The sequence below is a fragment of the Octopus bimaculoides genome, chromosome 4 (genome assembly GCF_001194135.2).
Source record: "Octopus bimaculoides isolate UCB-OBI-ISO-001 chromosome 4, ASM119413v2, whole genome shotgun sequence".
Classification (NCBI taxonomy): Eukaryota; Metazoa; Mollusca; class Cephalopoda; order Octopoda; family Octopodidae; genus Octopus; species Octopus bimaculoides.
The window spans coordinates 58,010,245-58,023,206 of record NC_068984.1 but is presented as its reverse complement, the minus strand read 5'-3'; the positions used below and the strand labels follow the sequence as shown (position 1 = coordinate 58,023,206).

Below are 12,962 nucleotides of genomic sequence, written 5' to 3'. Positions count from 1 at the left end.
GGTTGCACCAATCCTCAGTCAAATCGTCCAACCCATGCTAGCATGGAAAGCGGACGTTAAACGATGATGATGATGATGATGATGATGATGATGATGATGATGATGATATACCTATATATATACATATATATATACATATATATACACAAATATATATATATACGTATATATATATACACACATATATATACGTATATATATATATACACACATATATATGTATATATATATATATGATGATGATGATATATATATATATATATATATATACACACACACACACACACACATGTATACACACACACACACATACACATATATATATATATACTCCTTCACCCAACATAAACACATATTTACATACACATGCACACACACGCCCCCTCCCTCCCTCTCCCATTTCAGCCTTTAGTCTAGTCGCCATGGTAACATGGACCAAGTAAAAAGTTTACCTGCTGAGAAAGGTAAAATCTTTGTAGGCCTAGTTGAAGGAGGAGGGTGTATTGACTATAGCAGGCTGACATGTACTGATAAACTGACACCTCTGTGGTACCAAATCAATTTTATTAATATAGATGTAACTCTACTAAAAAGACAAGCACTTCATATACAGACTTCATGAATGTATTGATTTATGTGCACAACCATATATATAAAAGAACCATACTCAATATTTCAAAATAGCACACGACACATTACTTATGATACAGTTTTGCAGGCAATAAAGAAATCAAAGTAATTTAATAAATAGCACAGTGTGAACATTTCAGAAAACTAACTTGCGACTGTTTTCTACTTTTACCTTCAACAAAAATGTCATGAACTAAAAAAAAAGGACCTTATTTTAACCACTTACAAAAAAAAAAGCCATAAACAGTTTATTAAATCTATGACAACAGAATAAATGAAAATAATCTAAATATGTGAAAACTTTTCTCAAAAATACAGTAACCCACACCTGGTCAAGTTTACAGCTGTCACTGAAGAATAATTAAGATTTTTTAACTGGATAGCTTGCAATGAAATCATAATTATATTAGGAGGATTTACATGCAAAGTCAATAATGTTTTGGTATAAGTGAAGTCAAATCAATAGAAAAGATTTCATGATAAAGAAACCCAATGTTGCACCTTTATCTATTTCACATTTCTTATAATCATAAAAAAAATACATTTCAAATATTGAACTATAATGAATTAATACATTAAAGTTGTGAAACTAAACATTATTTTAAAAAATTTTTAATGTTAGTTCAATGTTAGTTGAATGTTAGTCTTCAACTATAATATAAAAATTTGCACATATTTTTCAAAGAATTTTCTTTTCAACTTCATTGATGTTTTCTATAAGGCTGTTTTCCAATTTATAATAGTTTGTTCTACACTTACTCATGATTAATGAAAACCTGTGTTCAGCAGTTTACAAACTAATTTGAAACCATTTAATAAATATATTTATTTTCTATTGTAATTTGAAAGCAGCACAATATATATTTCCAGAATGCAATAACTGCTTTAAAAGTTTCATTAAACATAGTCTTGAGCACTGATTTAATTCCCATAGTATTCATTATAACCAACTACACAATATAAATTAATACACTTAAAATTATTTTCCTTGTTTTCATTTAAGGGAATTTAGTTTCAACTCTGAGAACCATCAAAAAATCAATCTTTTGTTAGTACAGTTTACTGCCTTTAGAAGTTAAGATCTTATCTGCTAGATTTTTCAAAAAGTATAAAAATGCATGATTTTTTTTTTCTTTTTTCTTTTTTTTTGCTTTCTTGTTAAACAGTACACACACACATGTATGTATGCATGTACATCACAACTCTGCAAAAGAAAAATATCAAACTTCCTCTTTTAAAACTAATCTAATCTGGTCAAGCAGGTTACAACAAATAAGAAAATTACTCTTGCAATCTAATTTTTTTCTTCAAATGACATTACAATAAACTGCAAAATAAAAGAGGAGACTAAATTTATTATAGTGTATTTTATGTAAACCTGAGGTTAACATAGTAAATATCAAATTTATTGGAATGACAGAAACTGAAAATACAAAAAAAAAAAGGGTAAAATGAAAGATATTTTTCAAAAATTTTAACAAGCAAAATGCCACAGATAAAATTAAAAAATAATGTTGATTTTTTAGTATAACTTCAATGGAATAACATAAATAGCTTATGAAAATAAAATTATATATTCATTTTTCTAAGTTGTTCTATTATATATACATCTCTCAGTAGAATAAAACATCTATATATTATTTCCTAACAATGAATAGTTCGATGAATAACAGAATCTTTAGAGCAGTGACAAGATATTTTGAAGTATTTGCTCCTGTTCTTTTACATTCAGGTTTCAAATCCTCCCAAGGTCACTTTATCTTTCAACCTTCTGGGAAGAGGAGAATAGAAAAATGTACCAGTTTCAATCAAGTATTGAAGCCTATTTAATCAGTTACAAATCCCTCAGTGTACCTGTAATTTTTGTATCTCCAGTCAAAAAATTAAGAACAACTGGACTAGACTAACATCCCCTTTCTGTCTTATAATCAGTTCTCTTAAGGGTTGTCTTCATGCAAGTTCAATTTTTTATTTATTTATTTGCATGCATTCTACATTGTTTCTTACAACAGTTATAAAAAATGTGATACTTATATTATATACACCAGAATCTTTAAATTGTACGGGTTTACATACAAGTATGGTATTTGTTACTTATTTTTCAAACAGTTTAGATAAAAGATTTAAATTATTGAAATAAATGGTTCATGTTTTGTAAAAATTCATTTGAAGTCTTATTTATTTAATATAAAGTCAGAAATAATTTTATGAGGAAGGAAAATCATTAAATGTATTATTTCAGACAAAATTGTTTAATCTCAAAACTGAGGAGAGAAAAAAACCCACCAGTTTAAACATTACTTAAAACCTACCTATTAATATCTCATACACATAAGACTTTATTAATTTCCATCATTAAAAGTTTTGATTTCTTAGCTAAAGAATAAAACAATTTTTTATCAAACAGATTGTAAAGTTTACTAGTCACAAATATACAAATGTTCTGAAAAATGTATGTTTTCAATAACTTTGTTCCTGATGTCAAATTAACTTATGTATTTGATTCCATTTACAAATATATATAATTTATATAACACACACATACACAAATACCTAAAGGAATTGTGTTCATACTCCATTCTTAATCTTCACTATTTTCCTGAATAGAGATTAGTAGAGAGAATATAATAGAACACTGAACTGAAACTAACAGGAGTTTATATAAGGTTAAGAATGAATCCATATGCACGCGCGCATGCGCACGCGCACACACACACACACACACACACACACACACAATGCAAATATTTTTTCCAGGTTTTGAAGGAACTAAAATTAACATTTTTAATATTTTAACATTGAAAAAAAATAACAAAATATTAATTAATGAAAAGCATTTAAAATAATTTAAATTGCAGCTTCTCATTCACATTCATCTACACTGAAATACCAATGAATAATAGCTTTTTCTTACTGGTTTTGAGACATGAGTTTTATTTGCTCAGTAAAATTTTCATTGAATTTTCTTCATAATATTCAGGAACCTTTAAGCAAACTTGAAAAATACTAAAACAGACATCAAGTAAACTTTCACTATACTTTGCCAAGAGCTTGACAGGGAGGTATTTCAAAGGTAATGAAGTCATTTGCTACTCTGGGGCAGTATTGAAGACACTCCATAATGTAGAATTATTCCACATCTCATCCTCTAATTGTAGCTATTACAATGTTAACTGAACGGGAAACATGGTGTGAGCTTTATTCCAAATTTAAATAAAAAATTTCATTCACATACACGATGTAGAAATTGTGAATTTTTTTGATAACGTGAAAAAAATGGAAGTTCTGGAATAAGCAAAAGCCAAATCCAAGATGGTCTCTTTCTGATTATCCAATAAGATTATGCATCTTGAAAAAATACTGTCGTTTATTTCCTGCTGTTCAAGCAGCTAATTAGCAAATGAAAATATACAATCTTTATCTAACTGCTAAAGCATTCTTGATCGCTTGCAAATCCTTTTAAAAGGATGCTTGAAAATAGGCAATAGCAACTTTCACTTCGTAGTTTAACAACCAGTGGCCCACTTTTGGAAGTTAATTATGTGCATTTTGTTGAAATTTCTAAATCAAACAGCTAAACCACTAAATTAATTCTTGTTTTAATTATTGCTTAATTACAGAAAATTCTAAGCACTCTTACAACATTCAAATAATCCAATCTATTTTGAAATGAGTCTCAAATTCAAGCAATTAATAAAATTCTAAATTCCATTTTTATTATATCACATAAATTATTGATAAACTATATTAGTGAATAATGTTTTTCATAAAAATGTGTTCCAAAATATATCAACCGTTTTAAAAATTTGATATGGCAAATATCAAGTAGAAAATAAGTGTTTATTGTTGTTTGATATGCTCATAGTTTCTAATTTTCATTGGAAATAACATTTTGGAGCTATCTCTCATCAGTGTAAAACAAACAAAAGAATAAATAAAATAAAGTAAATGGTTTCAAACAAACTGTAACAGAGAAACAAATGCAAAAAAGTAGTATACAGAACTTATCCGTTCTAATTTTGACAAAAATACTTCAGAGTGATTAACTAGTTTAAGTCAAAGACAAACAGACATCGTTTTAAACATTTTTTCACTTTTCCAATGTAAAAATGTTTAAACAGAAAAACAAATGACAAGAGGAAACCTGAAGAAAACTAGTCTGAACTAAACATTTCACAAATTAATGATAGATAACTCATAAGGCCAATAATTAAATCCTATGGGTGTTAGTTAATTTATAATTTTGTTTTTACAATAGTACTGAGTATATAAAAGCTGGGGGAAAAAATTTAACCTTTCACTAGTATTAATTTTTTAATAGATTTCCTTGATTAATTCAGTCTTAAACAATGAATAGGTATTTAGTACTAATTCAATTCAGCCTGAATAACAATAAACAGTATCAGAAGTTTTGAAAACGAAAGTCAAATATCAAAAGAAAATATAATCTAGCAGTAATATAGCCAGCTTAATTGTTTCATGAACCACAAAGGATTCACAGGGTTCAGCTTAACATCAGTTTTGATTCTATTAAACAGATTGGAGAAATCTAACCACACTCATCGAGAAATAATATTACAAGAAAATCATGGTACGTATTCTCCAGTTAGATAAAATGAGGCAGTGCAAAATTTGGCTCCTTGTCCCCAGATGTAAAATGTTTGCAGCAGATATGAGTTCACAAACCTTAAAATGGTTAAGTTTAATAATATATAAAAATTCCACCAAATTGGTTCCATAAATATCAAATTCAATATAGCAGGTTGTCCTTACCCTATCAATACTTCAGCTATTGACCAAATCAAGCTTTATAGACTGCATCAATAAAAATAAAAGACTGAATCTTACAACACATATTTTCATTAAACATCAACAATGGCATTTCTCAAAGATAAAATAACAAATACCTCTAATACAGGAATTTTCTCAAGTTCATGTTGCATATCTAATGAATCATACAAAGCCTTTACTTCTTCAGTTGTTGTTGTAAATCAGCTTTCACCTTCTGTAAAGTTAATTTTTTGAACAGTGTAACTATGCAAGAGCTCCATAAATTTTTATACTTCAGAGTTTAATAACATTGCCCCAGCCTTACACTATACTATTAGATGAAACAGCAAAGTAAATTAAATGCTTATTTCTTTGATTAAAAATGTTAATGCCTTGCCCAGTAATTTAACAGAACTTATGCATGGAAATAACTATATTAATTGTAAAATATCAAGTTTTTAACCTACCCGCTTCTTACGAGTCTTAACATTTCATTAGGAGTCGTAAGATTAAAACGTTCATAACGTGAATGCTTTGCTCTTGACACTATTCTTTTTCAAACCTTGATCCAAAATATCATTTCTAGGTTTCAATACTTTTCCTGTTACAACTGGACCAGTTACATAACAAAGCTTTCTATATATAGAATTGAATACTGACTGAATTTCATTGCCAAAACTTCATAAATAAAGAGAGGAATGATGATTACGAACATAAAATAAAAACATCTTAATCACTGCTTATTCTGTTTTAGTTCCCTTGCATATAACCTGAAAGTACAGATGGCCAATTTGACATAGTAGTGGACAATCAACCAAACATTTGAGATCTATGACCCATTCTATTCTTTTTTGCTTTTTGCTTTTCAATGGTTCATATATCTAAATGCCTTACAAAATGTTTGAGTTAAATTCTATGGTCATCCTTTATGCCAGCTTCAGTTTAGGAATTATATCTCTAATGATATAACTGCAAACAATGATACTTCCATGTCCTTTCTTTTCATAACCAGAATGCACATACAAAATAGGATTTACAGAGTAATCAAGTTACATTCAAGAGACAAAACAATTAAAAGATATGACATATTAATATTAATGAGGTGAAAATACTTTTGTAATTGTATGTACCAAAATTTTTTTGATATAAACTAATGGTTATAATAAACACATCTGCTCCCACTCCACATAGCGGTGGAATCAAATTAAAGGGAATATATTTCTAATTCAGGCTATATTCATGAATATAAAATAGAAAAAAATACATGCTGATCACTCACAAAAGTAATAACGAATAAATATACATACATATATAATTGTTTCAAATTTAGGTACAAGGACAACAATTGGGGGTAGGGGGAGTCAATTACATTGATCCTAGTACTTGACTAGTACATACTTTAACAGCCCTGAAATGATGAACAGCAAAGTTGTCCTTGACAAGATTTAAAGTCAGAATGTAAAGAGCATTTTGTTTGATGCTTTAACAATTCTGCTAATCCATTGCCCTGATAAATAATTAATAAATGATACTCGACAAAGTTCAGATAAGACCCACATCTTAGTTCTATTGCTGTACACCAGACATCCTAGATTTGAAAGAACCACCCATCTGACTGTCTGTCATAAGGTCATTCACAGACAAGCTCCAGCCTTTAGCCCTTGGATAAGCTATCTTCTCTGCCTTTCCTATTATGTTAATAATGGCCTCTGTGCCTTGGAGATAGCAGGGTTCAAGCTATTTCAATTTATTGATCTTGTCCCACACTCCCACAGCCTACAAAGACCATGGGCACAACCCCTTCTATGAGACTCAACAAATAAAAGAGAAAAAAATTCTAATATAGGCACAAGGCTTTCAGATTTGAGAGGAGTTAGAGGATTAGATCAACTCCAGTACCTGACTGATATTTTTATATTACATTTTATAAATGCCAGAGGAAGGTGAAATTGACCATTCAAAACAAGAGCCAGAAGAAATATCACAAGGCTTTTTTTTTTTTTTTTTGCAATGATCTAACAGTTCTGTCATTTTACTACCAATATAATAAGAGCACTCAGAGAGCACAAACCTCTGCCAAGGCAACATCAACATCCTCTCAATGATTAGCCAGAGATAATTTTTAAAATGAGAATATCTTAAATAAACTCAACTGCTTTCACAAACAAGAATACTAAAAATGAACCTGACCACTCTCAAAAATTAAGTAAAAAACAAGAAAAATAATCCAGAAACCTTGTCTGATACCGGATCGATCCCAAAATCTAATCAGTTTATGCCAGTCACAAGGCCAAATATCCATGAGAGTTTCATCCAAATCCATCCAGCAGTTCTTGTGATATCTTGTCCACAGACAAACAAACAAACAAACTGAAAACAATAGCTCCACTTTCGCTAAGGTGGAGGTAATAATAATAAGAACAACAACAACAATAACTGTGCAGAAGTACTAACACATGACAGCTTATAAATTACTAAATAACACGAGTAGTGGGAAGTCAATTAAATAATAAGGCTATAATAAATTCAGAAATGCTATTTTACCATAGTTTTACCTCTCAAATTATCCTTCTCATTATCTTACATGTATGTGTGTATGCACTGGCTGTTTTCATAGGCATAAGTTTATAATAAAAAATGAAAAGAAATGTGCACAAACCCACTGATAAATGATATAGGTGAGGTTTTCAGTAGATTAGCTTTACAAAAGCCATACTGGTAGTCAAATATTATATTTGTGGTTATTTTCATCACCTTTGAAATGTTAGAAGTAACACGATAATAGCTGGTAGGATCTTGGGAGTTAGACATATAGCAGAATGTTTGAAACAATCAGCATTTATTCCTTAGAATCAGAGATTGAACAGTTTGGTGAGTATAGAGGCCAGCTCTGGGGCAACTGTTTGAAAGAAATGGAAGGGAGACCATGTGAACCAGTGGCTTCATTGGCTAGATACAATAAGTGCTCTTGATGTGTGATTGTGCATGGGAGTGAGCCCATTGAAGTGAAGAGGATAATTTCAGAGGAAATTTTGCCTTGTGTATACAGTAAGGATTTGGGTGCAAAGCAGGTGACAAATGCTGAGGCTTTCTATGTGAGATTATAGCTTTCAAAACCAACATGATTAAGAAATAGAAAAAAGAGAATTCTGTAAGGTTGGTAATGATCATTTTGGCAAAGAAAAAGACACTGATTACAGAAGATTCAAGCAAATCTGGATCAATCATGTGGAATCTTCACTACACAAGCAATAACCATGCAGCTATTTTAATATAATGTAATTTTTTTTTAAATCTATTTTTTCACAAGTCCAAGGATAAGAATGGTGATTTAATTCAGTTATTTTCTTGAAATTTTTGAAAAAGTTTTCTGACAATAATTCTGACAATAACCAGCCACTTTTCTTTGAATTTTTAGTGGATAACATTAAGACAGTATTGTAGTCATTGCATGAACTTCAAGCATCAACATAATAGAAATTACATTTTATCAAATAATACTGACTACACACACAAACTCAGATTATAACCTGCCACAAAAAAAAATATTATATACATATATATATATATATATATATATATATATATAATCCACCACAATAAAGGGATTTTTATTTAACAATTTGGAAACCTTTAAAAAAAGGTGAGCATAGTACAAGTTAAAATAATGCAATTAATTTTAGTTTCAGAATTTATATACCAGTAGTTAGGACAAGATAAGTTCATAAAAATAAGTAAAATTCATTTTCTAATAAACTTTCACTTAAAAAGATAAATTTATCTACCACAATTTGAAGTTTATCTTTACAAAAGTTGCTTATTAAAAGAACTTATATTTATTATCTTACACTTACTTTGTAACTAAAATCACAAAAAATCTTCCAAAATATGCTTAGCAATATATCTTTACATTATGATAAAAAATGTTGAAATTAAAACTAATTTTTTTAACTATCTTTAACAAAAAAATTAAACTAATCAAAAGCAGACTACATAGAAATTTAAACCTTTAAAATGTGTTCCTTTTTAACAATTAAAAACAAATGAATGAATTTGTAAGTGTTTATGAACTGTTTTGTGTGGAGTTTTTAAAGACAATCTTCATTCTACATTAAAGTGCTTGGTGTATTTTGAAAAACTTTCAAGCTATTGTTTTTACTATGAAATATCAAATAATGTGCTCAACAAATTGCTTGTATCTATTTAAGTTGCCAGTTGAAATCACTTCACTTCTGTTATTAATATGCCCTTTGCTAAAATCACAGACATATTACAAGTTTGAAGTAACCTTCAAATGAAAAATCAATGTTAATGTTATGTCTACAAGAAACTGTGAATAAATTAGGGACAGTGTACCAAATGAACAGATTCTTAAATTAACAAAATCCTAAATTAAGTCTCTACAATCTAGAAAAACACACTATTTTCAAAAATCAAGAGAGTAATTATCTCTGACAACTCTAAAATGTAATCCTTAATAATTGAGAGTAATGTCACTGTACTAAAATTAATTCTAGATATCCTAAAATATCAATTAATATACCTTGTGGCTTGTACACTAAAATATCATGACATATGTACAAATATTTCTAATAGTTAAAAATCAATAAGAATTTTTTTTAAAAAAAACAAGTAAATTATAACCACATTCCTTTTTTTCTAATATAAGTGACTTATTTGGAAAACAAAGATGCAGTAAATGGTCTGATCAATGTTTACTACAGTCATAACTCATCTCAAAAATAAGCTATGTAATTAATTGAAAAAAATTATCTTTTAATTCTATATAAATATCTTGAGCAAATGATTATTCAGTATGCAAGAAAGGACAGAACAAGAATATTGTGTAGTCAGTGTATTAAATTGATACACAAAATCTGCTGTAGAATAGACCAAAATAACCAAAATTTTACATGCAGCAGATCAACTAATGTAGACTGAAGATCATGAGCTCTAGATAATTTGAGTGTTCTAGAAATAAATAAGCAGCTAATATTAGTCTAATAGCTGTGGGTGGAAGAACTTCTGTCTCTTTTGGCAACAAAAGAATTCTCTCAATAAAAGGTAAATTGCATATGGCTGTGAAAGCAGAAAAGTTGCAATGATTGGAAAGGAAGAGTTGAGCACAGTATGTTGGAAACGTGTTTGTGCCTCAAAGAAACTGACCAAATATGCAAGAGAAATGTAATGTAAGTGGATGATGCACGCTGAATGAAAAAATGGTGGCAGAAGATATTCAGGGAAGAAAACAAAAATCAAAACTATGAAAAAATTAGTTTGATAAAATTAACTAATTAAACTTCTATGTAAATATCTATGTGAAACCTGTTAAGGAAGATAAAATTTGAGCTAATGTGAGCTAGTACTTTAATTTTCCAATGATTTGTTTCTGCTTTCCTTTCCTTATCAAATAACAATTACTGAACATTTCCTTAACTTCTTTTTACTCTAAATGTATTTAGCCATTTCTGATTCGATGAGGTTTTCTGTAATTGCTCATGGCTTTACAATTTCCTTAATACTAATCAAAAATGGAGTATCGGGATGTCACCTTTGTAACACTAACCACAACTGTAATAGATAAGAACAGACAGAAACAATACTGGAAATTTTCAGCATGATATATATATTGGCTTCATGAAGTTAAGATGTACCTATATGTGGAAAAAAAGTGGTGAGAAAACTTGAATTGAGAATGAGAAATAAAATTGATTAATAGTGCAAAAACATTTTAATAATTATGAAAGCAACGTATCTGAAAATCTCAGCAATACTTTATTAAAGACAGAGACATTATACTACGGAATTTAAGATTAGCTTTAATAGATATTTGCTTATATGTTTAAAACATCTAAGAAAGTAAACCTCAATGGCATAAGAATAGTGAAATCATACTGAAACATAATGAAAAATAATACTGAAATGATTAAAATTTCCTCGTTTTTTGGGTTTTTTTTTTCGTGTGTGTGTGTGTGCACACACGCGTGCACACAAAGAATTTATTACAAATCTAAAATTTAATTTGTTCTGTTGAAATAAAAATTGTTTACTTAAAAGAGGGCTATTATATATAATTTCTTTACAATTACAGAAATTATATCATATTTCAAAAGAAAATTATGAGGAGTAATTCTGCATACTGGAAACATCAGATGTTGGAAACATCTGATTCTCCAAGATAAAATGCATTCTAAAATAACATGACAAGACAATATGTTTGTAAATTCATAGGATACAATACTTTTATCGTTCACTATGAGAAAGACTGCAGGTGATAACAAATAAATATTGAAAAAAAACTCTCCACTGGACTAAAAAAAAATTGCATTTATTTTTCAGAAATATTAAAATGAATGATATATATATATATATATATATATATATATATTATACACACTAAAATGGATTATCATGAAATGTGGCTTCAGTTACCTTTGGACACTACACGAAATAAAATTTAAATATAAAAAGTTGATTTTTTTTTTTTTTTTTTTTTTTTTTTGTCAAGCTATATATATTTTGCAAATATAGTGTGAAAAGGAAAACAATTCTTTCAAAAGTATTCAGTGAAACATTTTCATTAAAATTACTTAATCATAGATTAAATAATTTTCCCAAGCATTTTTCTAAGTCATCTTTAACAGGAAATTAAAACATAAAATTAGATGCAATTACAATTTCATAAGAATTTTGAAATTATTTTCAATCATTTAAATTCATACATTTCATTGTTTCCAGCTTCTAAAATGCTGCTTGAAAGAAAAAATAATATATACTCCCAAAACTGAACATTATTTCAAAAGAACATTTTCAACATTCAATAAAAGAAACTCTTATAATCATTAAAAATTCTTGGCATGCAAATTTAAATACTAATACTCATAGTATTTATGAAAATATTCCTTCCCCACCACCATAAACTTCAAAATTGGTTTAAGACAATCTAATGAAATTGAATAGTTTTCTTTTTCTTTTTTAAATATTCATTTTTCTCATAGAAATAAAGCAAATTTGCTAATGGGTGAATAAAGAGTTAAACACTTTAATAATTGTATAATTCTAACACATTCATAGATTAAGAACAAAAACAATGACAATACTTACAATCCGTAAGAGTTGTTACTCCTGCCAATGTTATGATAGGAACACTAGGGATTTCACCATTCATCATGTGATTTAGTACATCCTTTAAACCAAGTTACATCTATAAAAGAAGTTATGAAAATATCTATAACATTATTTTCAAAAATAAACACATATATGAAGAAACAAAATAGTTAGTCTCATATAAAATCAGTAAACCAATTCACCGTAAACAATAAAATGAACAATTTTAAAAAAGTCCAACATATACACAGGTGCAGGCATCGCTCTGTGGTAAGAAGTTTGCTTTCCAACCACATGATTCCAGATTCATTCCTACTGTGTGGCTCCTTGAGCAAACATCTTCCATTATAGCTTCAGGTCAACCAAAGCCTTGTGAGTGGATTTGGTAGATAGAAACTGAAAGAAGCCCATCATATATATATATATATATATATATATATATATATATATATATA

At 28.6% G+C, this 12,962-nt stretch overlaps 1 protein-coding gene across 3 annotated transcripts in view; it reads right to left on the bottom strand.

The window, feature by feature from the left end:
• LOC106877350 (nipped-B-like protein) overlaps positions 1 to 12,604 on the bottom strand; it is a 170,098-nt gene extending 157,494 nt beyond the window's left edge. For all 3 annotated transcript variants that reach the window (XM_052967097.1, XM_052967098.1, XM_052967099.1), the window contains exon 1: positions 12,505 to 12,604. The gene's annotated coding sequence lies outside the window, so the exon portion shown is untranslated. The remainder of the gene's footprint in view (positions 1 to 12,504) is intronic.
• Positions 12,605 to 12,962: the final 358 nt, after the last annotated feature.